This window comes from Oncorhynchus clarkii, chromosome 2 (genome assembly GCF_045791955.1).
Source record: "Oncorhynchus clarkii lewisi isolate Uvic-CL-2024 chromosome 2, UVic_Ocla_1.0, whole genome shotgun sequence".
Taxonomy (NCBI): Eukaryota; Metazoa; Chordata; class Actinopteri; order Salmoniformes; family Salmonidae; genus Oncorhynchus; species Oncorhynchus clarkii.
In genome coordinates this window covers 69,711,248-69,737,217 of record NC_092148.1, presented here as the reverse complement: position 1 = coordinate 69,737,217, position 25,970 = coordinate 69,711,248, and the positions used below count along the sequence as shown (strand labels likewise).

The 25,970-nt window shown below is 42.0% G+C and overlaps 1 protein-coding gene across 1 annotated transcript in view; it reads right to left on the bottom strand.

Moving 5' to 3' along the window:
- The window catches only part of LOC139373057 (SH3 and multiple ankyrin repeat domains protein 3-like), a 380,732-nt gene extending 377,331 nt beyond the window's left edge, over positions 1 to 3,401 (bottom strand). Inside the window, exon 1 of the mRNA XM_071113096.1 lies at positions 3,251 to 3,401. The gene's annotated coding sequence lies outside the window, so the exon portion shown is untranslated. The remainder of the gene's footprint in view (positions 1 to 3,250) is intronic.
- Between the last annotated feature and the right edge of the window lie 22,569 nt (positions 3,402 to 25,970).

The window sequence follows — 25,970 nt, the reverse complement described above, 5'->3', positions numbered from 1 at the left end:
TAGCCTTCTGTGGGTTCTCTTTTCGACTCCCTCTGCATATTTGCAATCAAACGCCAGCATTTTCTCCATCTCCATAGCTATCATACTCTAATTCCACCAGGCATTCCACTGATTTCAAAACTCAGTCCTCCAGGAAGTGCAGAGCAACACTTTTGCAGTTCTACTACGTGATATCTTTCAAAAAAGCAGCATTATAAAGGATTACCTACACGTACTGATCGGCTCATGTTATAGACAGAAACGTGCTACATGGCAGACCAATCTCAACACATTTGTGGGCATATCCAGCTCATCCAATCATGGCTAGTGGGAAGTTTCCTGTCTTTTTCCCGTGTCTAAACCACCTAGGCTCGTAATTTAACCATTTTAATTGTATTTAAAGATGGCATACAAGTCTGTTATTAAAGCACATGAAAGTTCACATGTTCCAGAAGGCATTTCTGAGAAAAATATATATTTTTAAGTTTACATTCAAACGGCTCTCCTGTGAAGTAGTGACGCGCAACATAAGCCTAGTTCCCTGAAACGAGTCACAAATTGTTTGCTAAGTGGGAAATTAATATTCAACTAGTCAAAAACAACTGTGTGGAGTTTGGAGTTGATGACAGCAACTATGTGAGTTTATTGCAGTTTTATAAACACTATGTTCTTGGCTTTCCTATGATTTTCTATGTAGAAGAACCCCTTACCTTCTAACGACTCTTGCGTGGCTTCTAAGCATCACAGAGCAACACATGTTGCATGTGAGTGTTTGTGAGAGTAGATAGCTTTTAATAGTTTGTAGCTCAAACCATTAGGACTCTTACAGACTCTTACAAACTTGTTTTCTGTATCTGCTCTTGCCTCACAAACACTGCTCTCGTTCAGCACACATTAACTTCATATGGCTGCAGGGGCAGTATTTAGTAGCTTGGATGAAAAGGTGCCCATTGTAAACGGCCAGCTCCTCAGTCTCAGTTGCTAATATATGCATATTATTATTAGTATTGGATAGAAAACACTCTAAAGTTTCCAAAACTGTCAAAATATTGTCTGTGAGTATAACAGAACTGATATTGTAGGCAAAACCCTGAAGAAAATCAAAACAGGAAGTGGCTTCTATTTTGAAAACTCCATGTCCCATAGCCTCCCTTTGCTCCATTTAAAGGGATATCAACCAGATTCCTTTTCCTTTCGCTCCCTCAAGGTGTCAACAGTCTTCAGACATAGTTTCAGGCTTTTATTTTGAAAAATGAGCCAGAAAGATAACATCGCATCAAGTGGTCACATGAGTTTTGCTCGCGCAACAGAGTTTGGACAGCTATTGCTTTTCCCTCTCCTACTGTGAAAGACATTTGTGGTTGATATATTATCGATTATATATTTTAAAAACAACCTGAGGATTGATTATAAAAAACATTTGACATATTTCTGTGGACATTATGGAAACTATTTGGAATTTGTCTGCGTTGTCGTGACCGCTCTTTCCTGTGGATTTCTGAACATAACGCGCCAAACAAACGGAGGTATTTTGGATATAAAAATAATCTTTATGGAACAAAAGGAACATTTGTTCTGTAACTGGGAGTCTCGTGAGTGAAAACATCTGAAGATCACCAAAGGTAAATTATTAATTTGATTGCTTTTCTGATTTTTGTGACCAAGTGCGATCGATAAACTTACACAAACGCTTGGATTGCTTTCGCTGTAAAGCATAATTAAAACATCTGACACGACAGGTGGATTAACAAAAGGCTAAGCTGTGTTTTCCTATTTGCACTTGTGATTTCATGAATATAAATATTTTTAGTAATATTAATTGAATGTAGCGCTATGCTATTCAGCGGTTGTTGATGACACTTATCCCGTTAACGGGATTGCAGCCATAACAAGTTAATCACATAAACTTGGTAACAACGGATGCAGAAAAAAATGGACAAATCCAATGGCACACCCAGAAGTCTGTAGCACAAACACACAATGTGTAGCCCTTTCCCGCAGTCAAATGACCTAGTGGCCTCATGGGTGGAATGTTATTCCTATTTTTTCATGATTTTATCATGAACAAACATAGATTGTTTTTAAATGCTGAAAATCTGGTGTGTCTATGTCAAACAGTTTTGCTATATTTCAGTCGTCTGTCATGTATATAAAGTGTAATATTGGGACGCAAACTCAAAATGTAATACATTTAAACTCTATATCTGTCAAACGCTGATCTGTTTCACCTGTCTTTGTGCTTGACTCCACCCCCCTCCATGTGTCGCCCATCTTCCCCATTATCCCCTGGGTATTTATACCTGTGTTCTCTGTTTTCTCTCATTTTGTTCGTAAAACCTACAAGGGTTTGTTTCCCTGCTCCTGCCTGTTTTCCTGCTCCTGTTTTCTAGTCTTTCCCGGTTTTGACCGTTCTGCCTGCCCTGACCCTGAGACTGCCTGCCATTTTGTACCCCGGCCTGCCTTGACCTGTCATTTGCCTGCTCCTGTGGTTTGTAATAAAATCGTTACTTCTACACTGTCTGCATCTGGGTCTTACCTAAACGTGATAATATCTGACATGGCACAGGTGTCATCTTCTTTTTAAGCCCAAAATGTGTGTGAGGTGTCTACTTTTCTTTTATACGAATACCAATATTCACTCTGAGTGACTCTGATTTAGCCCACTGCAGTAAAGGCTAAAAGGGGTTAGAAGTCCAAATCGCGTTGGCTTTGTGGCATGACTCATTGGGTTAATGGTCCTGCACAGCAGAGGCTTTACACAAACACACATTAGGGCCTGCCTATCTACAACATGTCAACCTTGTCCTCCAATTAGTGCCTAGAGGTTTGTGCCTTCTGCCGTGTGGTCTTCCACAGAAATGCACACGTATATCAGATCTTGTGATCTCCTCATGGTGACAAATGTCAGACTATACCTGTGCTCCCTCTTACTGAAATAAATCTTCGAAAATTATATTTCTATATTCCCAGCAAAGAAACAGCACACTCGGAAATCAGAAATGCATGTCACAGTGAGAGTGCCACAGAACTCCACAATGTGCTGCAGACAGATTAAAAGATCATTAGCAGGAACAAAAGAGCAGTTTACCAAGAGGGGTTTAATAAGAAATACATAACAAATACTATTTCTGAAAAATTTATGAAAAAGTCCGTATGCACAGCACAGCTGTGTGTCCTTAGGACATTAAATCTATAAAAACTTGATGAGATTTCAATGATAAATACATGAGAAAATCAAGAAGAAAGAAAATGTAGGTTTTGTGTAACTTACCCTCAGAGAAGGATGAAGTGTTTCAGTGGAGACACGAAAGAGACTTGGCCATAGGTAACCATAGAGATTAGGCAGCATTGCTGGCCTGGACAGAGAGAGAGACAGAGAGTTGGGATAAGAGCTTTGAACACGGCTTACAGCAGCAGACAACACACACACACACACACTAAGAGACTACATACAGCATGTTGTTTGAGGCGTCTCCATGGAAACCCATGTACAGGGAAGGAACTTCCAGAAGGAAGGAAGACAAAAGAGATTTCAGAGGCAAACCCTTAATCTATTTCACAGGCTGTCCAGTGAGTAAACACACACACGCACACGCACACACACAGACCAAGATCTGTTCGTGCTTGTATGGTAAAGACAGAGAGAAATGGGGAGTACCTGAAAATTATGTATTTCTCAGATCAACAGTCATTCAATGGTCTGGTCAATTTGTTTTATACTGCATTCACACAGCAGCCTTCAGAACAATTCCCTCTCCTCCTTCTCTCCTATCCACCCTCTCCCCTTCTCCCCTTCCTCCAGCCAATCCTACCATTGGAGTGGAGATTAAGAAAATATTCAAACACTCCAACACTTACAAACTTTAGAGATAAGTCCCAAATGTTGGGTCTACAGTAGCAGTATAACAGCCAAAGAGGAAGCAACAGGGTTGGGGCAGGAACTGTCTTCTGTGAGTCAGCCCTGCTCTACAGGCACCTGATAACCGCCATAAAACGTTGGCTTGCATTCTCTTTCTCTCTCACACACACACGCACAAACATGTACACACAAACAGGGCAGCAGACAGTGAGTATTTACTGTAGGATTGATGTTGAGCAGCTACTCCAGCCTCTCTTTACACTATCATGCCAAAGTACACACTGATTAATCTCTATACTGCCAATCATGGTGAGTGACGTCACTATGTGTGTGTGTGTGTGTGTGTGTGTGTATGTGTGTGTGCGCGCGCCTGTCTACGTGCCTGCATGAGTGTGCATGTGTGTTACACAGGTTGCCCTACCTTATCCAGTATTTTCCCCAAATTGGAGACCAGACCATTTTGTGTATGTTTACTTATTTCTAGTTTGCAGTGACCTTTATTATATAGTGAACAATTTCAACGATTTTACTGAGTTACAGTTCATATAAGGAAATCACTCAATTGAAATAAATTCATTAGACCCTATATGGATTACACACGACTGGGCAGGGGCCTGTGAGGGCATAGGCCCACCCACTAAGGAGTCAGGCCCACCCATTTTGGAGCCAGGCCCACCCACTGGGGAGCCAGGCCCAGCCAATAAGAATGAGTTTTTACCCCACAAAAGGGCTTTTTTACAGACAGAAATAGTCCTCAGTTTCATCAGCTGTCCGAGTGGCTGGTCTCAGATGATCCCGCAGGTAAAGAAACTGGATGTGGAGGCCCTGCGCTGGCGTGGTTACATATGGTCTGTGGTTTTGGGTCTGGTTGGACGCACTGCGAAAATCTGTAAAACAACATTGGTAGAGAAATGAACATTTAATTCTCTGGCAACAGCTCTGGTGGACATTCCAGCCGTCAACATGCCAACCGCCATTAAACTTTACAGAAGACGAGGAGGACCACAACTAATTATTCACCACCGCTGCCGTCACCGAGACCACGCCAGCAGCATGGACTACCTCTGGGACTGAACCTATGGATGATGTGGACCTGATATCATTGATTTTTTATTAAAAAACCCAACCTGTATAACTTTGTCTGTGTGGTGGCCTGAGATCTTAGTACCTGTTTTTGACATGTGTGTGTGAGTGCTCCCGAGAGAAGGCTTAGCATCAATGACATCTAAAGACTTGGTTAACCAACCGAAAGTAAAAGCCTCTTAAAGGACAACCAATAATCACTTTCTCATAGATGCCATCACAAGTCTATGAAGGACCCCAGATCCAGGAAAGATGAAGAGCGAATGTATGGTGTGGCCCTACACTAGAGACACACTGTGCTCTGAATAATACCACTAGACGCCTGTCACAGACTGATAAGCTTATCCTTTGATAGTTCTCCAAGGCTCTGTGTGCATATCTGGCTATGAAACGGAGTGTCCATGCTGGTCTCTAAGCCTGAATAAACGAAAGTGTATGGTCTTCACAGTCCAACAGCCCAGCCCATCAAACACTACCAATTAACAGACACATAACAAAGAACTACAATGGAACTATACAGACATTTCACTTTCATATCTTTTCAACTGTCTTGGCAGGTGCACCTGCCTAGTCATAGGCTTCTCAGTCACTGCTCTGATTAAGGCCTGGTACAGAAAGACTGGGACAAACTTGAAACACAACCAGAACGCATTGTCATCTGTCGAAATTGTCATCTGTCGAAGTTTGTTTGGGTTTTACTCATGGTTAATGTAGAGAGTTCCCTCACCCTAATCCACATGTACTCACAAATCCTGCCCCTGTAATAAATTCAAGTATTGTTTTTGTACAATTATGGGTCCTCCTCATTCCCACCTATCACTCCCTTGGGTACTCTGGGTCCGCAATTCTACAAGGCCCTAATCTATAGATTTAAAAAAAGTTAGGGGAGTGGATCAGAAAATCTGTCAGTATCTGGTGTGACCACCACTTGCCTCATGCAGCGTGACACATCTCTTTCGCATAGAGTTGATCAGGCTGTTGATTGTGGCCTGTGGAATATTGTCCCACTCCTCTTCAATGGCTGTGCAAAGTTGCTGGACATTGGTGGGAACTGGAACACGCTGTAGTAAACGTCAATCCAGAGCATCCCAAACATGCTCAACGGGTGACAAGTCTGAAGAGTATGCAGGCCATGGAAGACGAACTGGGACATTTTCAGCTTTCAGGAAGTGTACAGTACATAACCTTGCAACATGGGGCTGTGCTTTATCATGTTGAAACATGAGGTGATGGAGGTGGATGAATGGCACGACAATGGGCTTCAGGATCTCATCATGTTATCTCTGTGCATTCTAAATGTATCAATAAAATGGAATTGTGTTCATTGTTCATAGCTTATGCCTCCCCATACCATAATCCCAACGCCAGAACACACTGTGGTTGTGAGGCCGGTTGAACATACTGCCAAATTCTCTAAAACACCGTTGGAAGTGGCTTATGGTAGAAAAATGAACATTAAATCATCTGGCAAGACATTACTGCAGTCAACATGCCAATTGCACGCTCCCTCAACTTGAGACATCTGTGGCATTGTGTTGTGTGACAAAACTGCACATTTAGAGTTTCCTTTTATGGTCCCCAGCAGAAGGTGCACCTGTGTAATGATTATGCTGTTTAATCACCTTCTTGATATGCCGGTCAGGTGGATGGATTATTTTGGCAAAGGAGAAATGCTCATTAACAGGTATGTAAACACATTTGTGTACACAATTTGAGAGAAATAAGATTGTTGTGCCTATGGAACATTTCTGGGATCTTTAATTACAGCTCGTGAAAATTGAGACCAACACTTTACATGTTGTGTTTATATTTTTGTTCAGTGTATATTATTTATATTCCAGACTCAGGTCCGGAAGCTAATTTCCTGCAATTCTATCCATTTTGCTATGGGGTTTTGTACTGCGTATTTATATACTGTATTCTCGACAAAGCTTATTCTGTTGTGACTACTGTACATTGCATTTTAGTTACACCGTTTATACACACCGCATATTTACAGTATATACTGGATTCTTGACATAGCTCACTGTAATATATCTACTGCTGTACATATCATCACTAGTATATCTTGTGTAAATTCAGCTTGTCACGTCCTGACCTTAGTTCCTTTTTTATGTCTCTGTTTTAGTTTGGTCAGGGCGTGAGTTGGGGTGGGCATTCTATGTTGTGTATTCGAGGTTATGTATTTCTGTGTTTGGCCTGGTATGGTTCTCAATCAGAGGCAGCTGTCGATCGTTGTCTCTGATTGAGAACCATACTTAGGCAGCCTGTTTTCCCACTATGGGGTGTGGGTAGTTGTTTTCTGTGTTTTACCATACAGAACTGTTTCGGTTTTCATTTATTTATCTTGTTCTTTTTTATCCACGCTGCGCATTGGTCCGATCTTTCCTACTCCTCCTCAGAAGAGGAGGAAAACCGTTACACAGCCGGTGTAGATACGGTGTAGATACGGTACCCCCTGTATATAGTCTCACTATTGTTATTTTATTGTGTTACTTTTTATTATTTTTTACTTTAGTTTATTTAGTAAATATTTTCTTAACTCTTCTTGAACTGCTCTGTTGGTTAAGGGCTTGTAATTAAACATTTCACGGTCTACACTTGTTGTATTCGGCGCATGTGACAAATAAAGTTTGATTTGATTAAGATTCCATTTGGATTACTGTTACAGTGCTATTTGGGTTGTTAATTGGATTTGTTCTGACATTTCTTGATTTTTTTTGTTGTTCTTTCTGTTTTTATTTCGTTTTTATTGATTATTTGTGTACCTGTTTGACATTTTACTGCACTGTTAGGAACTAGTAACATAAGCATTTCGTTGCACCCGCTATAACTGTCACGTGGGACTAGGTGGGTGAGGAAGGAGTCAGGCGCAGAGAGTTCCACAGGGAAAAGGTGCACTTTAATGCGGCACAAAATAACAAGCCCACAACACAGCGCGGACAATAATGTGGACCACCCAAAACACAGGGTGCCAGGTCCAGAACACGTACACCTCTACCTAACGCACACACGTAACAAAAATACAATCCCGCACAAAACAAGGGCGGGTACACATACTTTAAATAAGGAAGCCCATCAAGCACATACAACAGGACACAGGTGAAACTAATAAGACAAAACAAACAGACAACGAAAAAAGGGATCGGTGGCGGCTAGTAGGCCGGTGACGACGACCACCGAGCACCGCCCGAACAGGCGGGGGAGCCAACTTCGGCGGAAGTCGTGACAATAACATCTGCTAAACTTTATACACAACCAATAAACCTTGATTTCATTTACTCTGTGCCTTTTCAGATACTGTACTTTTACAGATTATTGATCTCACACACAAACAGAAAGGCATGCACGCAGTGCCCACTCAATTTTACCTCACCTTTCACTGTCACTCACAGCAGGAAAGTATAGTTAATCACACACACAGAGAATAGGCAAAATATACAGGTTATCAATCAATCACACACCCAATGTATAGCGTTTAATGACTAGTGTTAATGAATGTAATGGCTTTAGCTGCTTGGGGAGTAGAACCACTTGACAATGGTACTGAAGAGATGTTCTACTTACCTGGGTTTCTGGGGTCCAGGGACCAGATGAATATCGGGGGTCTGCTACTGTCTGCTACAGCACCACAGCAGGGAACAGACCATAGCCTAACTGTTTCTCCCTGGCACGTGACTGATCACTTAATGACAATGATTGGCTAGGGAGTCCACACACCTGGATTCCCAGGGACAAATCAGACATTAAAGTAAAGAGGAAGAACTATCAGCGCTGTGACCTTCTAGGAGCTGACTTTGAGGCCACTGAAATAGTGTGTAGCCTACCCCATCTGGGGATTCATTCGACATCTGATGAGGGCACATTAAAAAAGTGCACTTTGTGCAGTACAGTTAAGATATATGAAAGTGCACAACTGCACATCGATACGTACACATTTTGGTTTAGTGCAGTTCACTAGTCCCAGTATATTCTGGTTAGTCCACACATTCACCACAGTCCCAAGCCACTACAGTACGACGTCAACTTGACCCAACCCAATTGATTGAAACAAACAAGCACACAGACCAGGATGAACTCATATGAACTCATATGAACACACTGACTGTCATAAACAGATTACATCAATGCATGATTACACTACAATTCAAATGAGGTGTGTGTATCATGTCAACACAGCCCTCTGTGCCTGGCCCGGTCAGTCAAGGTGAATCCTCCTCTCTGTATTCCTCCACTGTTTTGTTTGGCCACTGGTGTTCCTAATAAAGCTTCAGGATATTGAGCTGCACAGAGTCTGTGTGTGTGTGTGTGTGTGGGTGCTTGTGTGTGTGTGTGTGCGTGCATCCATGTGTGTGTGTGTGTGTGTGTGTGTGTGAGATGATGCATCACCTGCTTCTCTCACTGAATACTAAAGCTACTGCAGAGGACTGTGGTGAGGAGTCACCAGCAGACAGAGGGAGGAGGGACATACACACTGCAGACCAATTACTACGGTCCTATCCCTGGTGAGGGGCCCTTATACATAGCAATCACAAACACCACAAACCCAACCACCCACTCAGTGTCTCAACCCACTTTAATGATTAGCACCAGCACACACAGTGGATACCACATTAGCTCATATCAGACAGTGAAAATGTATGGATTGGATAATGTTTTGAACACAATCAGATGCTTACACAAACAAATTGACAAGGAGGTCTGCCCCTCCATGGTAAACAAAGACAGGGGAGGGGGCTATGTACAGTATCTCCATTTATCCACTCAAACACTCACACACCAACTTTGACGTTTCTCAGATTTCTATCTCCCTCGCTCCATTATTCTGCTGACCTGACCAGAAGGCCGTCAGTGTTACTGCCGTAATGATTTGCTATGTGTTCTTTTGTGTGGTTTACAGCAGAATCACTACTTAACAGTGTCAGCTGAATACAGAGACAGAGTACTAAGAGAACACATTTTCAGAAAATAACATTTTGGCAAGATGACCAATGCTTGACTTGGGCCGGAGTGCCATACCGGGGCTTCCAATTTTTGGGGAGTTGCCATACTGGCTCCTCTAGGAAAACAAAGTCAAAGAAAGTACAGTATGAAGATAGGCAGAAACTGCTTCTCCACACTTATAGGCGATGTCATCACGACGTTGGCTGGCTAAGCTCATGCGTTGAAAAGGATCATCAGGTCTAATGGGAGTCTCGCACCGAACTGCACATGTGCAGGCCGTCAAATCAAAGGCACTCCTTCCATATAAAGTCGTTTTTATGAAAATTAAAACATGTCAGTTTTTCACTTTCACAAAGTTGGAGTTATAACTTGTTCAAGTACTTAAGACATTCGCTCGAATCTAGGTTGTGCCTTCAGATTTAGAGAAAATTAACAACTAAGGAAGAATTTTTCACTTCTCTCATTGAGTTCTCAAACCCCAAGCCCCAGCCTGCTCAGCGTGGTCTGTTTCGCAAGCGTTCCCAGGAGTCTCGCGATGCTGCGCCTCTGGGTTTAGAAACTGTGACAACGTACTCTATCACCGGCCCAGATTCACACACCGAGGCAAAAAAAGGCTGATCAAATAGGAATTAAGGCAGGATCTGCATTGAATAGCAATGGAGAGTGTGCATTCATTCCTTGATTCCGCTTTGTTCAAATCTATTTCCTGCTAGTCTGTGAAACTGTGCGTGACAGTAGGCCATTCAAGATTGCGCAGATTGAAAATGTGCCAGTTTGAATGTACATGATGCGCTGTTCCAAATGGTCAAATGAGGGTTTGTAAGGTCATCAAAAGTAATGGAAATTAGTTTCATAATTAGTTTTAATGGTATTCATGAAGGCACACTTTTAAATCAGTGCATGTCTGTGTGTGCTGGGTGTGTGGCAGTGCGAGTGGGCCGTTACCCAAGAAGAGCGAGCAGCAGGTATAAAATAATGACAGACAACAGATTAACTAGATGGCCAATTCAAAAATCTTAATGTTGTTGTCACCTTTCCACCGACACTGTAGAGCCTAAATAAATCTGCACCGTTGGAAAACGGTTCCCCTCTATTGGCCATCTAAACAGTAGCCATGTTTTATTTTAATTGTATCTTTATTTATACAGGTTTTGTCTCATTGAGATAACATCTCTTTTCCAAGAGAGACCTGGTCCAGTAATTGAGACAATGCATAAAATATTCCATGAATAGCCTAAATGAAAAGAAACTTGCTGTGCATAGATCTCCCCTGAAAAATGAAAATTTGAGTCTTATGTATAAACATGTCTAGTTATATACCTTGCTTTGAAGTAGCCTACCTTATCCATTTGATCGCCGATTCAGTGAATGAGGGAATCATTTTATAAAGACCAAAGTATTTGGTTGCAATGTTGCAATATTTTGTATCGAAGGTGGCAACATCCTCCAGGATAGCTACTGCATGGGTTCGCAGGCTTTTGTCCTCGTCTAACCACATTGTAGCCTAAACATCAGCTGCTCAACAGGACCTTGATAAGCAGACTTTGGTGTTTAAGGGCTGGATCAAAAGCCAAGCCTGCAAACCCAGGAGCTCTCCAGATGGAGGGTTGACCACATGTTGACAACATGTGGCTAACAGTACAGTTCTACTTTGTGGGGGTTAAGTGCCTTGATCAAGGGCACAACGGTAGACACAGCAGCCTTCCAGTGTCAATAATTCATACTTTTTTCATGTAGGCTGTAATAATAGTCATGAACATTTGGTTAAAAGCCATGGAGAATGTGTATAAATAAACCCTTTACAGTGAATAATCAGAGGTCTCTATAGCATAATGTCATTTGTGAATTTTGGTGAACATAGTCTAATGGACCAACTTGGAAAAAGACAGCTCCTGCATTTCTTTAATCCCAAGTCAAGCACTGCTAGTTTCAATGAAAAGTTTTTCAAACTATTTTGGAAGGATAGCCTGAGGCTTACGGCAGCATCAGCTTGGTCATTAGGACAAGCATTTTTTAATATTAAAATTAAACAATAATTCAATCAGTAGTTCCATTAACTCAGAGAGAGGGGATTGGAGGGTAATCTAAACTGCATTATCTCTGTCGTTATCTTCTATTCGTGACGCCTAGGCGTTGTTGATATTGTTCATATTGAAACGGTAACAACCATGCCTTTATATCTGCCCCCCCATGGTTAGATATAATTACATTGAGAAGTGTTTGTCTATGAATGATTTTTCTCTGTGTGTGCGTGTGTATATGTGTGTGTGTGTGTGTGTGTGTGTGTGTGTGTGTGTGTATGTGTGTGTGTGTGTGTGTGTGTATGTGTGTGTGTGTGTGTGTGTGTGTCTCTGTCTATACCTGCCTGTCTGTCTGCCTGCCTGCCTGTCTCTGTCTGCCTGCCTGCCTGTCTCTGTCTGCCTGTCTCTGTCTGCATGCAACAGAAAGCACTCTATTTGTATTAGCGTAAAAACCCAGGAGTCAGTTGACTGTGAGATTCAGACAGGAACCTTTCCTCCTGTTCTCTGCAGCATGAGAATAGCAACACCTCAATCACTGTCCGAGCCCCACCGAAGTGCAGCTATTGACTTCTCTTGCATGCAAACCAGCAGGTTAACCCTGAAACTCTCTCCTCCATCAGCTCCATGACGGCTCAAAACCTCCATTACAGTTTCTGCCATTATTTGTTACTATACTGGGGCTCAGCACCTCAGAGTGGAACCCTGCTGGAATCAGAGATAAAGAAATAATAATGAAACTGATTGCAAGATTAGAAGAGCAAGAAAAGACGGTAAGGGACTGTACATTATTTATACTGAGGGATACCTGGAGCAAATCTCATCTCTCTGACCTCCCTGAACACTTGAGAAACAACAAGTGACACTCCCCTATACCCCAAAATATAGCATTTATAATAAAAGCACTGCATTAATCTATCATCTTAAATTCAGTCTGAAAGAAATTGTCTTTAATGAACATATTTCATGCAATTTTGTGTCATTTCACATCACTGGAGCCAAGCAGAATCTTTTTTAATACCACAACAGAGCATGACAACCAATGAGCGCATGCTGCAGCAACGGAGACATTTTGATTTCTATAAAGGCTATTGTAAAAAAGAGGATAGTCTAAGTTTGGAACCGTGCTAAAGTTAAGGCAACAAAACCAGTTACAACTGAAGTATCTGATCATCAATGCATTTGAGAAAAAACCCATTAATTATTTAACACAGTAGCCAAATATCTTCAGGTATATATAAAAACTCTAGACTAGCTTTACTCCACACACAGAGACGCTACAAAGCTCTCCCTCACCCTCCAATCTGACCATAATTATATCCTCCTGATTTCTGCTTACAAGCTCAAATTCAAGCAGAAGGCACCAGTGACTCTGTCAATAAAAAAGTGGTCAGATGAAGCAGACGCTAAGCTACAGGATTGTTTATCTAGCACAGACTGGAATATGTTCCGGGATTCTTCCTATGGCACTGAGGAGTACACCCCATCAGTCACTGGCTTTCTCAGTAAGTGTATCGATGACGTCGTACCCACAGTGGCTGTACGTACATACCCCAACCAGAAGCCATGGATTACATGCAACATCCGCACTGAGCGAAAGGGTAGAGCTGCCGCTTTCAAGGAGCGGGACTCTAACCAGGAAGCTTGGAAGAAATCCCGCTATGCCCTCGACGAACCATCAAACAGGCAAAGCCTCAATACAGGACTAAGATCTAATCATACTACACCAGCTCCAATGCTCGTTGGATGTGTCAGAATATGCTAAATGTCATAGACTACAAAGGGAAGCACTGGTGAGAGCTTCCCAGTGACACGAGCCTATCAAATGAGCTAAATCACTTCTATGCTCGCTTCGAGGCAAGTAATACTGAAACATGAAAGCATCCGCTGTTCTGGACGACTGTGTAATCGCGTTCTCAGCAGCCAATGTGAGTCAGACCTTTAAACAGGTCAACATTCACAAGGCCACAGGGCCAGACGAATTACCAGGACGTGTACTCCGAGCATGTGCTGACCAACTGGAAAGTGTCTTCACTGACATTTTCAACCTGTCCTTGACTGAGTCTGTAACACCAACATGTTACAAGCAGATGACCATAGTCTCTGTGCCCAGGAACACTAAGGTAACCTGACTAAATGACATCAGCCCCATGCTTTGAAAAGATGGTCATGGCTCACATCAACACTATTATCCCAGAAACCCTAGACCCACTCCAATTCGCATACCGCCCCAACAGATCCACAGATGATGCAATCTCTATTGCACTCCACACTGCCCTTTCCCACCTGGACAAAAGGGACACCTATGTGAGAATGCTATTCATTGACTACAGCTCAGCGTTCAACACCATAGTGCCCTCAAAGCTCATCACTAAGCTAAGGACCCTGGGACTAAACACTCTCCCTCTGCAACTGGATCCTGGACTTCCTGACAGGCTGCCCCCATGTGGTAAGGGTAGGTAACAACACATCTGCCACGCTTATCCTCAACACGGGGGCCCCTCAGGGGTGGTGCTCAGTCCCCTCCTGTACTCCCTGTTCACCCATGACTGCATGGCCAGGCACGACTCCAACACCATCATTAAGTTGTATTTCTTCTTTCGGCTCATGTGACAAATAAAAATGTATTTGATTTGATTTGAGGTAGGCTTATATGCACAAAACATTTGGGAAACTATAATTTTCTAATTTATTCTATTTTATTCTATGATATTGTTGTCACAAAATAGATGTGTGTTGACTGTGATTAAGACATGGGACTATAAAAGCATCTGCTAGGCTAAATGAACAAACTAGGCATGCATAGCTCACAACATGATCCTCAAACCAAAGACTGGCCATACTCCTGTTTCTAAAAGTGACTTCAAAGGCACTGTAGAATGACTGTAGAGCTTAAATGCATTTTTTATTTTATTATTATTTCATTTAAGAATTATTTTTTTTAATGTCATTTTATACAGCCTAAATGCTAAATGTATAGACATGTTGTTGAAATGCTGAGCGTTCCTGCCAGCCTGTAGAGTTTCATAAATGCTTCACAAATGATTTCTTAAATGGCAGGCTAGCCTTGAAATAAAAATAATAATATAGCCTCATATCATTTATTTTAGGCTACCTGGCTTGCTCGTGACGGATTTAGAGTTGGCATGTTGTTTAATAATAGCCTGTTGCAGCGCTACCTCGCTTTTTTCAATTTGAGAATACACCAGACTGCATGGTAAAATTATTTATAGAAAATGTATTCTGATAAATTATGTAAAAATATATGTTATATGTGTTATATATATGTTTACCCATAATTACCACTAAAATCACATGAAAATGATAGAATGATAAACTAAATAAATGTTTAGGCTATAGCAGCCTATAGGTAGGTAGCCTAAGTTGTGATTTCTTCCCGGTATTCTTTCTCTATGGTGGGGCACTAATGATGAACTGTAGGCGTGTGTGCAGACGCATGACCCCTTTGAGCGTAACATATCTGACATAACAAGAACAGCGACATACAGAAAACTAAAATGGTGGTCTTCAAAACAGGCTTGTACGACGCACTTGAACCCGCCCTACTGTCTGAGTGGTTGGCTTACAGAAACGTACCACGTCTATTGCATATGCAGACAAACTAATCCACTGCATAAATCTTATCATCACACCAATGAGATCTAGGATCTAAATTTACAGCGTGTCTGCCATGATGTTCATAAAACTCCACCGACCCCCTTGCTCAGGGCGCTCAAATAGATCTAAATAACCCTCTCCAAGAGTAGTCCTACTCATCAGTTATTATTATTATTACAAATAGAAGCTTATCACTTCTCACAATGGTGCTCGTCTAGTAAAGTGAGATCAAAGCTGAATCGATATTTCAAAAGATCACATAATGATGAACTAGTATTTTACATAGCAGATCTGAATATAATACCATATAAGCCTACTGTAGCATACATAGCAAGCCTATAATATGTTACACTAAAAACACCTTGTCAGTAATTTCTTACCTGAAGCTGAATAGTCAAATATGTTCCTCATGCGGCCAAAGCTCAACTTTACTTTGCTAGAAACAAAATAGGCCTACAAGAAATGTGACTGGTTTGTTAACCATCTGCTTCAATTAGCTCGCAAAACTGTTATTCAAGACGTTCTAAATGCATATTCTCATGAAACTGATTGAGATCAAATGTTTGCCATGCAGTTTGGACATTTCACCGGTAAAACGTGAATAATTATTATACAAGATTGACCATTATAATGGCCTACTTTGAAATGAGATATGCCTAACTTGGTGTTTGAAGGTATTAAAAATATAACATTTTCTCAGGACAAGATGTGTGTGCAAATAGGCAGATGTTGCAATTGAAGGATGCATTTTATGCACACACTGTACAGTGCATTCGGGAAGGTATTCAGACTTGACTTTTTCCACATTTTGTTACGTTACAGTCTTATTCTAAAATTGATTTCAAAAAAATACATTCTCATCAATCTACACACAATACCCCATAATGACAAATCAAAAACAGGTTTAGAATTTAGTGATAAACGTCTAAAATGATGTTAGATAGATATTGAAGACCAATCTGATGGAGTGTGGTACACTCGTAGGTACCACTGGGGCAGCCTTTGCCGAGGCGATACGACACTTTGAGGGGTTGGGTGTAGTACCTATTGTGGTCTACACATACCATAATCCTCCCACCTTCTTCAGATCTATGATGTCTCCTAACCAGAGGATAATGAGACGGCGCTTGTTTTTACAGGCATTCCATCTCGATGTGCGGCACATTAGGGGGACTGATAATGTTGTTGCTGATGCGCTTTCTCTTGCTCCCTGTTCCTGAACATGTCTGGTCCTATTGCTCGGTGGACACGCGTTCTCATACACGTTGCAACGAAAACATGCGGTCTCTCCTTCACTGCAGCCGAGGTGAGTAAGACATTTAAACGTGTTAACCCTCGCAAGGCTGCAGGCCCAGACGGCATCCTCAGCCGCGCCCTCAGAGCATGCGCAGACCAGCTGGCCGGTGTGTTTACGGACATATTCAATCAATCCCTATACCAGTCTGCTGTTCCCACATGCTTCAAGAGGGCCACCATTGTTCCTGTTCCCAAGAAAGCTAAGGTAACTGAGCTAAACGACTACCGCCCCGTAGCACTCACATCCGTCATCATGAAGTGCTTTGAGAGACTAGTCAAGGACCATATCACCTCCACCCTACCTGACACCCTAGACCCACTCCAATTTGCTTACCACCCAAATAGGTCCACAGACGATGCAATCTCAACCACACTGCACACTGCCCTAACCCATCTGGACAAGAGGAATACCTATGTGAGAATGCTGTTCATCGACTACAGCTCGGCATTCAACACCATAGTACCCTCCAAGCTCGTCATCAAGCTCGAGACCCTGGGTCTCGACCCCGCCCTGTGCAACTGGGTACTGGACTTCCTGACGGGCCGCCCCCAGGTGGTGAGGGTAGGCAACAACATCTCCTCCCCGCTGATCCTCAACACTGGGGCCCCACAAGGGTGCGTTCTGAGCCCTCTCCTGTACTCCCTGTTCACCCACGACTGCGTGGCCACGCACGCCTCCAACTCAATCATCAAGTTTGCGGACGACACAACAGTGGTAGGCTTGATTACCAACAACGACGAGACGGCCTACAGGGAGGAGGTGAGGGCCCTCGGAGTGTGGTGTCAGGAAAATAACCTCACACTCAACGTCAACAAAACTAAGGAGATGATTGTGGACTTCAGGAAACAGCAGAGGGAACACCCCCCTATCCACATCGATGGAACAGTAGTGGAGAGGGTAGCAAGTTTTAAGTTCCTCGGCATACACATCACAGACAAACTGAATTGGTCCACTCACACAGACAGCATTGTGAAGAAGGCGCAGCAGCGCCTCTTCAACCTCAGGAGGCTGAAGAAATTTGGCTTGTCACCAAAAGCACTCACAAACTTCTACAGATGCACAATCGAGAGCATCCTGGCGGGCTGTATCACCGCCTGGTATGGCAACTGCACCGCCCTCAACCGTAAGGCTCTCCATAGGGTAGTGAGGTCTGCACAACGCATCACCGGGGGCAAACTACCTGCCCTCCAGGACACCTACACCACCCGATGTCACAGGAAGGCCATAAAGATCATCAAGGACATCAACCACCCGAGCCACTGCCTGTTCACCCCGCTATCATCCAGAAGGCGAGGTCAGTACAGGTGCATCAAAGCTGGGACCGAGAGACTGAAAAACAGCTTCTATCTCAAGGCCATCAGACTGTTAAACAGCCACCACTAACACTGAGTGGCTGCTGCCAACACACTGACACAACTCCAGCCACTTTAATAATGGGAATTGATGGGAAATGATGTAAATATATCACTAGCCACTTTAAACAATGCTACCTTATATAATGTTACTTACCCTACATTATTCTCATATCTCATATGCATACGTATATACTGTACTCTATATCATCGACTGTATCCTTATGTAATACATGTATCACTAGCCACTTTAAACTATGCCACTTTGTTTACATACTCATCTCATTTCTACATACTGTACTCAATACCATCTACTGTATCTTGCCTATGCTGCTCTGTACCATCACTCATTTATATATCCTTATGTATATATTCTTTATCCCCTTACACTGTGTATTAGACAGTAGTTTTGGAATTGTTAGTTAGATTACTTGTTATTACTGCATTGTCGGAACTAGAAGCACAAGCATTTCGCTACACTCGCATTAACATCTGCTAACCATGTGTATGTGACAAATAAAATTTGATTTGATTGATTTGATTTGTGCCCCCGAGTATATGCGTATATGTTTTGTGTTCTGTCTCTCCTGTTCCCTGCTGCCTTCGTTTAAAAAAATGTCCTCTTAAAGGTTGCGTCCTGTGTGCAAAGGTTGCTGAGGTCTGAGGAGGATGAGGTGGGCTGGGGCCGTGGGGTAGCATTTACCAGCGCAGTATTTTGTTTAAGTTTGTGTATGTTTGGTTGGTGTGATGTTCGGGGTCCTTGGTGGTCCCCGGTTTTATGGGGGGGGGGGGGGGGGGCCCACTCTGTCTGCCATTTCTCTCTCGAGCCTGGAGGGTCGTCAACAAAATGGGGCACACCTGGGCTCGGGGGTGTATCTTGGGAATTTATACACCTTTCCCCCATATATTAAGGAGACTCTCTCCATGGAGACACACTGTTGTTTTTGGTTGTGGCATTTCAGGGCTTCTTTGTGTTAGTTAGTTTTAGCACCTCTCAACGCCCCTCATTATCACCATCTGCATCCACTCACTTACACTACTGACTACACACACCAATGTTGCTAGCATATAGTTTACTTTATTTAATAAATATGTTTTTTATTATTTATCTCTTTTTGTATTCCTCTTTGTTATGGGCTATGAGCCTGCCTCACAACCTGCCTCACAACCTGCCTCACAGCCTGCCTCACAACCTGCCTCACAACCTGCCTCACAACCTGCCTCACAACCGCAGTCTGGTTTCTTCACCTGCGGGATCATCTGAGACCAGCCACCCGGACAGCTGATGAAACTGTGGGTTTACGCAAACAAAGGATTTCTCGCAAATGAGAACTTGTTCTCAACTAGCCTACCTGGTAAAATAAGGTGAAATAAATCAATTTTAAAAAATCAGTGTGCTCGTTGTCCTCACCAGTCTTCACCTGACTACATTTCGGCGTTGTGACCGACTTGTGGGCAAATGCTCACCTTCAATGGCCACTGGCACACTGGAGAAGTGTGCTCTTCACGGATTAATCCCCATTTCAACTGTACCGGATGTCGTGTGGGCAAACGGTTTGCTGATATCAAAGCTGTGAACTGAGTGCCCCATGGTGGTAGTGGGGTTGTGGTATGGGCAGGCATAAGCTACGGACAACGAACACAAGTGCATTTTATCAATGGCAAATTGAATGCACAGAGAAACCGTAATAAGATCCTGAGGCTCATTGTCGTGCCATTAATCCGCCACCATCACCTTGTGTTTCAGCATGATAATGCACGGCCCCATGCTGCAAGGATCTGTACACAATTCCTGGAAGCTAAAAAGTTGGCCTGCATACTCACCAGACATGTCATCCATTGAGCATGTTTGGGATGCTCTGGATCAATGTGTATGACAGTGTTCCAGTTCTCGCCAATATCCAGCAACTGTGCACAGCCATTGAAGAGGAATGGGTCAACATTCCACAGTCCACAATCAACAGCCTGATCAACTCTATGTGAAGGAGATGTGTCACGCTGCATGAGGCAAATGGTGGTCCCACCAGATACTGACTGGTTTTCTGATCCACGCCCCTACCTTTTTTAAGATGCATATTTGCATTCCCAGTCATGTGAAATCCAAAGATTAGGCCTAATGAATTTATTTAAATTGAACTGTAATTCAGTAAAATCTTTGAAATTGTTGCATGTTGCGTTTATATTTCTGTTCGGTGTAACAGATCACCTAAAAAATGTGCACTACTAATAGCACTAAAATAGCACTGCTCCTCAGCTGTAGAAGGTTGTAGCGCAGCCTCAATGTCATACAGACAAACCAAAGATAGTCCATATGCATCGGAGTCACGTCTTTCCCCAGCACTCTACAGCTTGTTCCTAGCATAAAGCACTATTGTATATAATTATATTAAACTAGGTCCATTTAATTTGTATTAAAATCTATTATAGCAGTAGCAAGCTTTGGACCCCAGGAAAGTAGGTGCTGCCTTGGCAGCAGCTAATGGGGATCTGGAATAAAATAAAAAAAGAACACTGGTCTTCTTTCTCATTTTCACACTCTCCCTCTCAAACTGAACAGGACATCAGTAAGCCTAGTCCGTGCTCACATATTGCATTTTTGGACAAATTGACTTGCCGCCTGAAGTGTCACCATACACAGCACAGTCATTGGTTAGGCAGCACAAAATAGTTTACATCAGCAAGAGCAGGGCAGTGTGTAATGTCTGTGTGTAATGCAGTGTAGCATAGTTTTATATACACCATCCTTGCAGCAGCGCAAAAACTCAGGAAGGAAGTACATTTTCTTAGAAATATAACTTTGCCCTGTTCTTCTCCGAGCATGCTCTTCTAATAGCCAAGTATAGGCTATGGATAATTTATTAAGACCACACTAGGCACACCTCATGTTGCATGCCTACCAGAGAAACAGGGATGAGGGGCATCATCAGGCACATAAGATACTATAAAAAGCAACTAATTCTCAAACCATGAGCAATACATGACATTTAATGGATTACAAATGACATGACCCTACCCTGGACTAATGAAAAAACATATACTAAACCCTCTCCTTGACTGAAATTGAAAAAGCCTCACCCTCCCCCATTTTCCTCCGGGTAACTATTGTGTAAATTCTGATCTCTCACTAAACATTACCTAAGTTTGTCAGGAACTTGTCAAGCTATTTTGGTACAAGAAAATCTGGACTTGAGACTGTCAGTAATAGCAGGTACATTATGCTCTTACAAATATGACAGCTGCTGTAAACATTTGTGGCAGATTACCAGATGACCTGTAGAACAGTACAGTACGGTGTGTACGGTACAGTGCGGTACAGTGTGTACACAGAACACTGGATGTAAATTAAGTGTGATCTTTGAAGATTAGACTTCATATCATACCTTCAGTATTCAGGTTTTAAAATGGTGAGTGTGAGTCACCTCGCCTCCCTTAAAATATAAAGTGTTTTGTAAGAAATCCATGATGAAAGATTGTGTTCTGATTAAGGAAGATATGGATGGAAAACATGGGCCCACAGGACTGTAGCCTAGCTACACAGTATTCCTGGTCTATTCTCAAGGGACTTACAGAAGGAATGTAGGCTCTAATGAAAATTATTTATTTTAAGTGACATACCAACATTATCCTCAGAGAATAGTTTTTTTTCAAGGAAGTCCTAATGTCAATATACCGAACAGATGAAAAATAAAAGGAGAGCCGCACACTTTAGGAGCTCAGATGCAATAATTTTATAACCAATGTTTCGACAGCCAAGCTGTCTTCATCAGGGTACCAAACAGTACCAAACAGAAACACACGCACGCACACACGCACACACCCTGTGCAGACAGACAGAGGTATTGATTGTTCAGCATGACAACATCTGGGTCTCATTTAGAACAGTGATAGGTGCTACCCAGAGGAAGCCCATAACTGAGGCACTGGTGGCCATCTTAAGAAGGTCTGAAACCTCCCCCTGGGATGAACTAAAGTTGAATGGGAGGACAGAGTTACACTGGTTTGCACTAAACTACAAATTGACTCCTGAAACCGATTAAAACCCTTGTACCACTGATCAACATGTATACAATCTTTAAGTGGAAACAAAGGAATTAATTTCAAGATATCGGATCCAGCCCTGAGGATTATGTGAAATATTGACAACACACACAGTCGATGCAATCATCAATTTGACAATGCAAATAATAGAGGTTGGCTTTAACTTCTCTAGGGTAGGGGGCAGCATTGGGAATTTTGGATGAAACGCATGCCCAAATTAAACTGCCTGCTACTCTAGAATATGCATAAAATGAGTAGATTTGGATAGAAAACACTCTGAAGTTTCTAAAACGGTTTGAATGATGTCTGTGAGTATAACAGAACTCATATGGCAGGCAAAAATCTCTATTGAATTTACAGTGGGATATTGGTTATGTTGCACTTGCTAAGACTTTCACTAGATGTCAACAGTCTTTAGAAACTTGTTTGATGCCTCTACTGTGAAATATGGCTGACTGAGAGGGGAATGAGTCAGGTGTCTGCCAGCAGCCTTGTGATCAGTCTCTCGTGCTCCCGTGAGAGCGAGCCCTGTTCCATTGCTTCTCTACAGACAAAGGAATTATCTGGTTGGACTATTATTGAAGATTTATGTTAAAAACATTCTAAAGATTGATTATATAATTAGTTTGACAGGTTTCTATGGACCGTAACGGAACTTTTGGATATTTCGTCTGCAACTGGTGGACGTGCTTCGTGAGTGTGGATTTGTTTACCAAACGCGCTAACAGAAAGATCTATTTGGACATAAATTATGGACATTATAGAACTAAACAAACATTTAAATGTGGAACTGGGATTCCTGGGAGGGCATTCTGATGAAGATCATCAAAGGTAAGTGAATATTTATAATGCTATTTCTGACTAATGTTGACTCCAACATGGCGGATATCAATTTGGCTTTATTTTGTCGTCTGAACGCTGTACTCAGATTATTGCATAGTTTGCTTTTTCCATAACGTTTTTTTTTAATCTGACACAGCGGTTGCATTAAGGAGAAGTTTATCTAAAGTTCCATGTATAATAGTCGTATCTTTATCAATGTTTATTATGAGTATTTCTGTAATTTGATGCGGCTCTCTGCAAAAATCACCACATGTTTTGGAACTACTGAACATAACACGCCAATGTAAACTCAGAGTTTTGGATATAAATATGAACTTTACCGAACAAAACATACATGCTTCTGCTCTCTCATATTAATTTACTGATCCTAGTCACGCACACAGTGAGTGACCATGCCTCAGGCCATTGAAGATGGAGTGTAGGAGAGACAGAGAGGGAGAGAGAGTAGAGAGAGAATGTGTTAACAGGTTGTACATGTTGAGTGGAGCAGCTTTATTACAAAGTGTTTATGACTTCAGGCTTGGTCAGTGCTAAATCAACCCCAGAGGATAAATGGATGAAGGTAAGAGAGAGAGAGTGAGAGAGACAGCTGTCAACACTGTCATTACAGCAGCTATTAGAATAGCAGGCAGGGTGAACTGGGGAGCACAGGCACTAAATGCAAATATATGCTAACCACTAATACCACAGCACAGAGCTATATTTGATTACCCCAAAACTCACTATACAGCTACCACTAATTCACATTCATTTGATGACCACCACACATGCTGACCATCTAGCAGTAAGCTAAAGCACAAACTGTCATGAAAGGCTCCTAAACATGCTAAACTCTCCATCACTGAGTGACATATTCACTCCTATTCCCTCTAGGTACCGGTTTGACATTTAGGAGGTTGAAAAGTTCAGTGACACCAAATGAGGTGCAGAGAGAAAAGGACAGTCTAGTGTATGCTGAATGTACTGTACATCTCATCACTCTTCCTGTTCCTGACATGGACTGCATCATATTCACAGGTTCAAAATACAGCGTTTCAGTCAAAGTGCATATTGCTCTGTTTGTTTTAGAGTGATGATAACGGCTAAAACAGCAGGGGATTGATAAGACCAAATACAGACTGTTCTGGACTTTTGTTTTGGCAGAAGACTGGGATTTACTTCTGGTGTGTAGACATATCCAAGTGTATTTAGTTATTTTCAATTACATTTGTCCTGTTGTTATTGCTAAATCCAACCCCTCAAAAAGTTATGATTTCAAACTTCTGCCATCAAGCGCCAGTGTGGACAGACACACACATAGTTCACTGACCCCTGAGTGAAATGGTCTAATGAGAACAGCTTATTCAGAGTCAGGTTTCAGACCCCTAGGTTGTGAAATCTACACAGCAGCAAAGAACATGGGAGTGAAGGATGCATTCAGCTTCTGCCCTGCAGTTCATGTATTGTGTGATAGGCTGTTTGTGATGACCAGTATTGGGAGTAACGTGTTACAAAAGTAATGTGTTACGTAATCAGATTACTTTTACACTACACTATAAAACCATGAAACCGTGACACGTTTAAAACCTAAACATCCGTGTTTAAAACTTACTTTATTGCCATTGAGATTTGCCAATAGATTGTAAACACAGGCGTTTAGAATGCAACATGATAGTTAGCTTTTTCGAGTCAGTTTCCAACCAGGAGAACACCTATATCTACTACGTGTTCAGATTTTAAACACTAGTGTTTACTTTCCTGTCGTCCTGTTTAGAGTGCATTTAGTCACTGGAAATTGCTGTGACTTTCCATGCCTTTTATTCAGATCAGTATTAGGAATGTCTGTCACCTTACCTACATTTCAGCACTGAACATTATATATTTTCAAACTGTATGGTGTTGTCTTTACTCAAATGAGTTGAGTTCAGTTCAGTTAACTGTATCAGAGTGAAAATACGTGAGGGGCCTCCTTATCATATTTCCCAGCACGCTTAGTTGTAGGTCCATTTTTTTGAATAGTTTATTTTAATATCTATGTTTCCTCATACACATTGATTGATTAATGTATCTTTTACTATGCAAAGATAAATAGCTTAAATGTTTCTAAACTAATCCAATCTGCAAGGGGTTGGACTTATTGCACCCATTACTAAGATATTTCCAGTTTAGATGTTTTAGGTATTGTTTGGTAAATCCTTTACCATAGCAGTCATTCTGAGTGCAGATTGTGGGTGATAAAATATTCAAATTCTTGGATATCCTCCCTCTGGCTGGTTTCTGATAGTAATCACTTCACAAACCAGCGTATTGTGACTTGCAGGTCTGTGGCCCATGAGCCAGGACTTTTAGACCACAATGTTGAGGATAACTAGGAAATAACTAAAGGCCTTATGAAATGAATAATATGAAATGAATAATATGTGGTCATAAAGGGTTTACTTCTAATTGAAACACTATCTTAGGTAGTCACTTGCTTAAGTTATTGAAGGTGAGAACCAGATGCAAACACAGGAGGCAGATGGTTAGAGTCTTAAAATGTTTATTAATCCAAAGGGGTAGGCAAGAGAATGGTCGTGGGCAGACAAAAGGGTCAAAACCAGTTCAGAGTCCAAAAGGTACCGAAGGGCAGGCAGAATCAAGATCAGGGCAGGCAGGATGATCAGGCAGGCGGGAAAGTAGTCTAGAGTCAGGTAGGGGTCAAAACCGGGAAGACTAGCAAAAAGAGAATATCAAAAGGAGAACGGGAAAAACACGCTGGTTGACTTGACTAACATACAAGACGAACTGGCACAGAGAGACGGGAAACACAGGGATAAATACAATGGGGAAAATAAGTGACACCTGGAGGGGGTGGAGACAATCACAGGAACAGCTGAAACAGATCAGGGTGTGACAATGCCACTACCATGTCTCTGTCCAGTGGTGGAAAAAAGTACCCAATTGTCATACTTGAGTAAAAG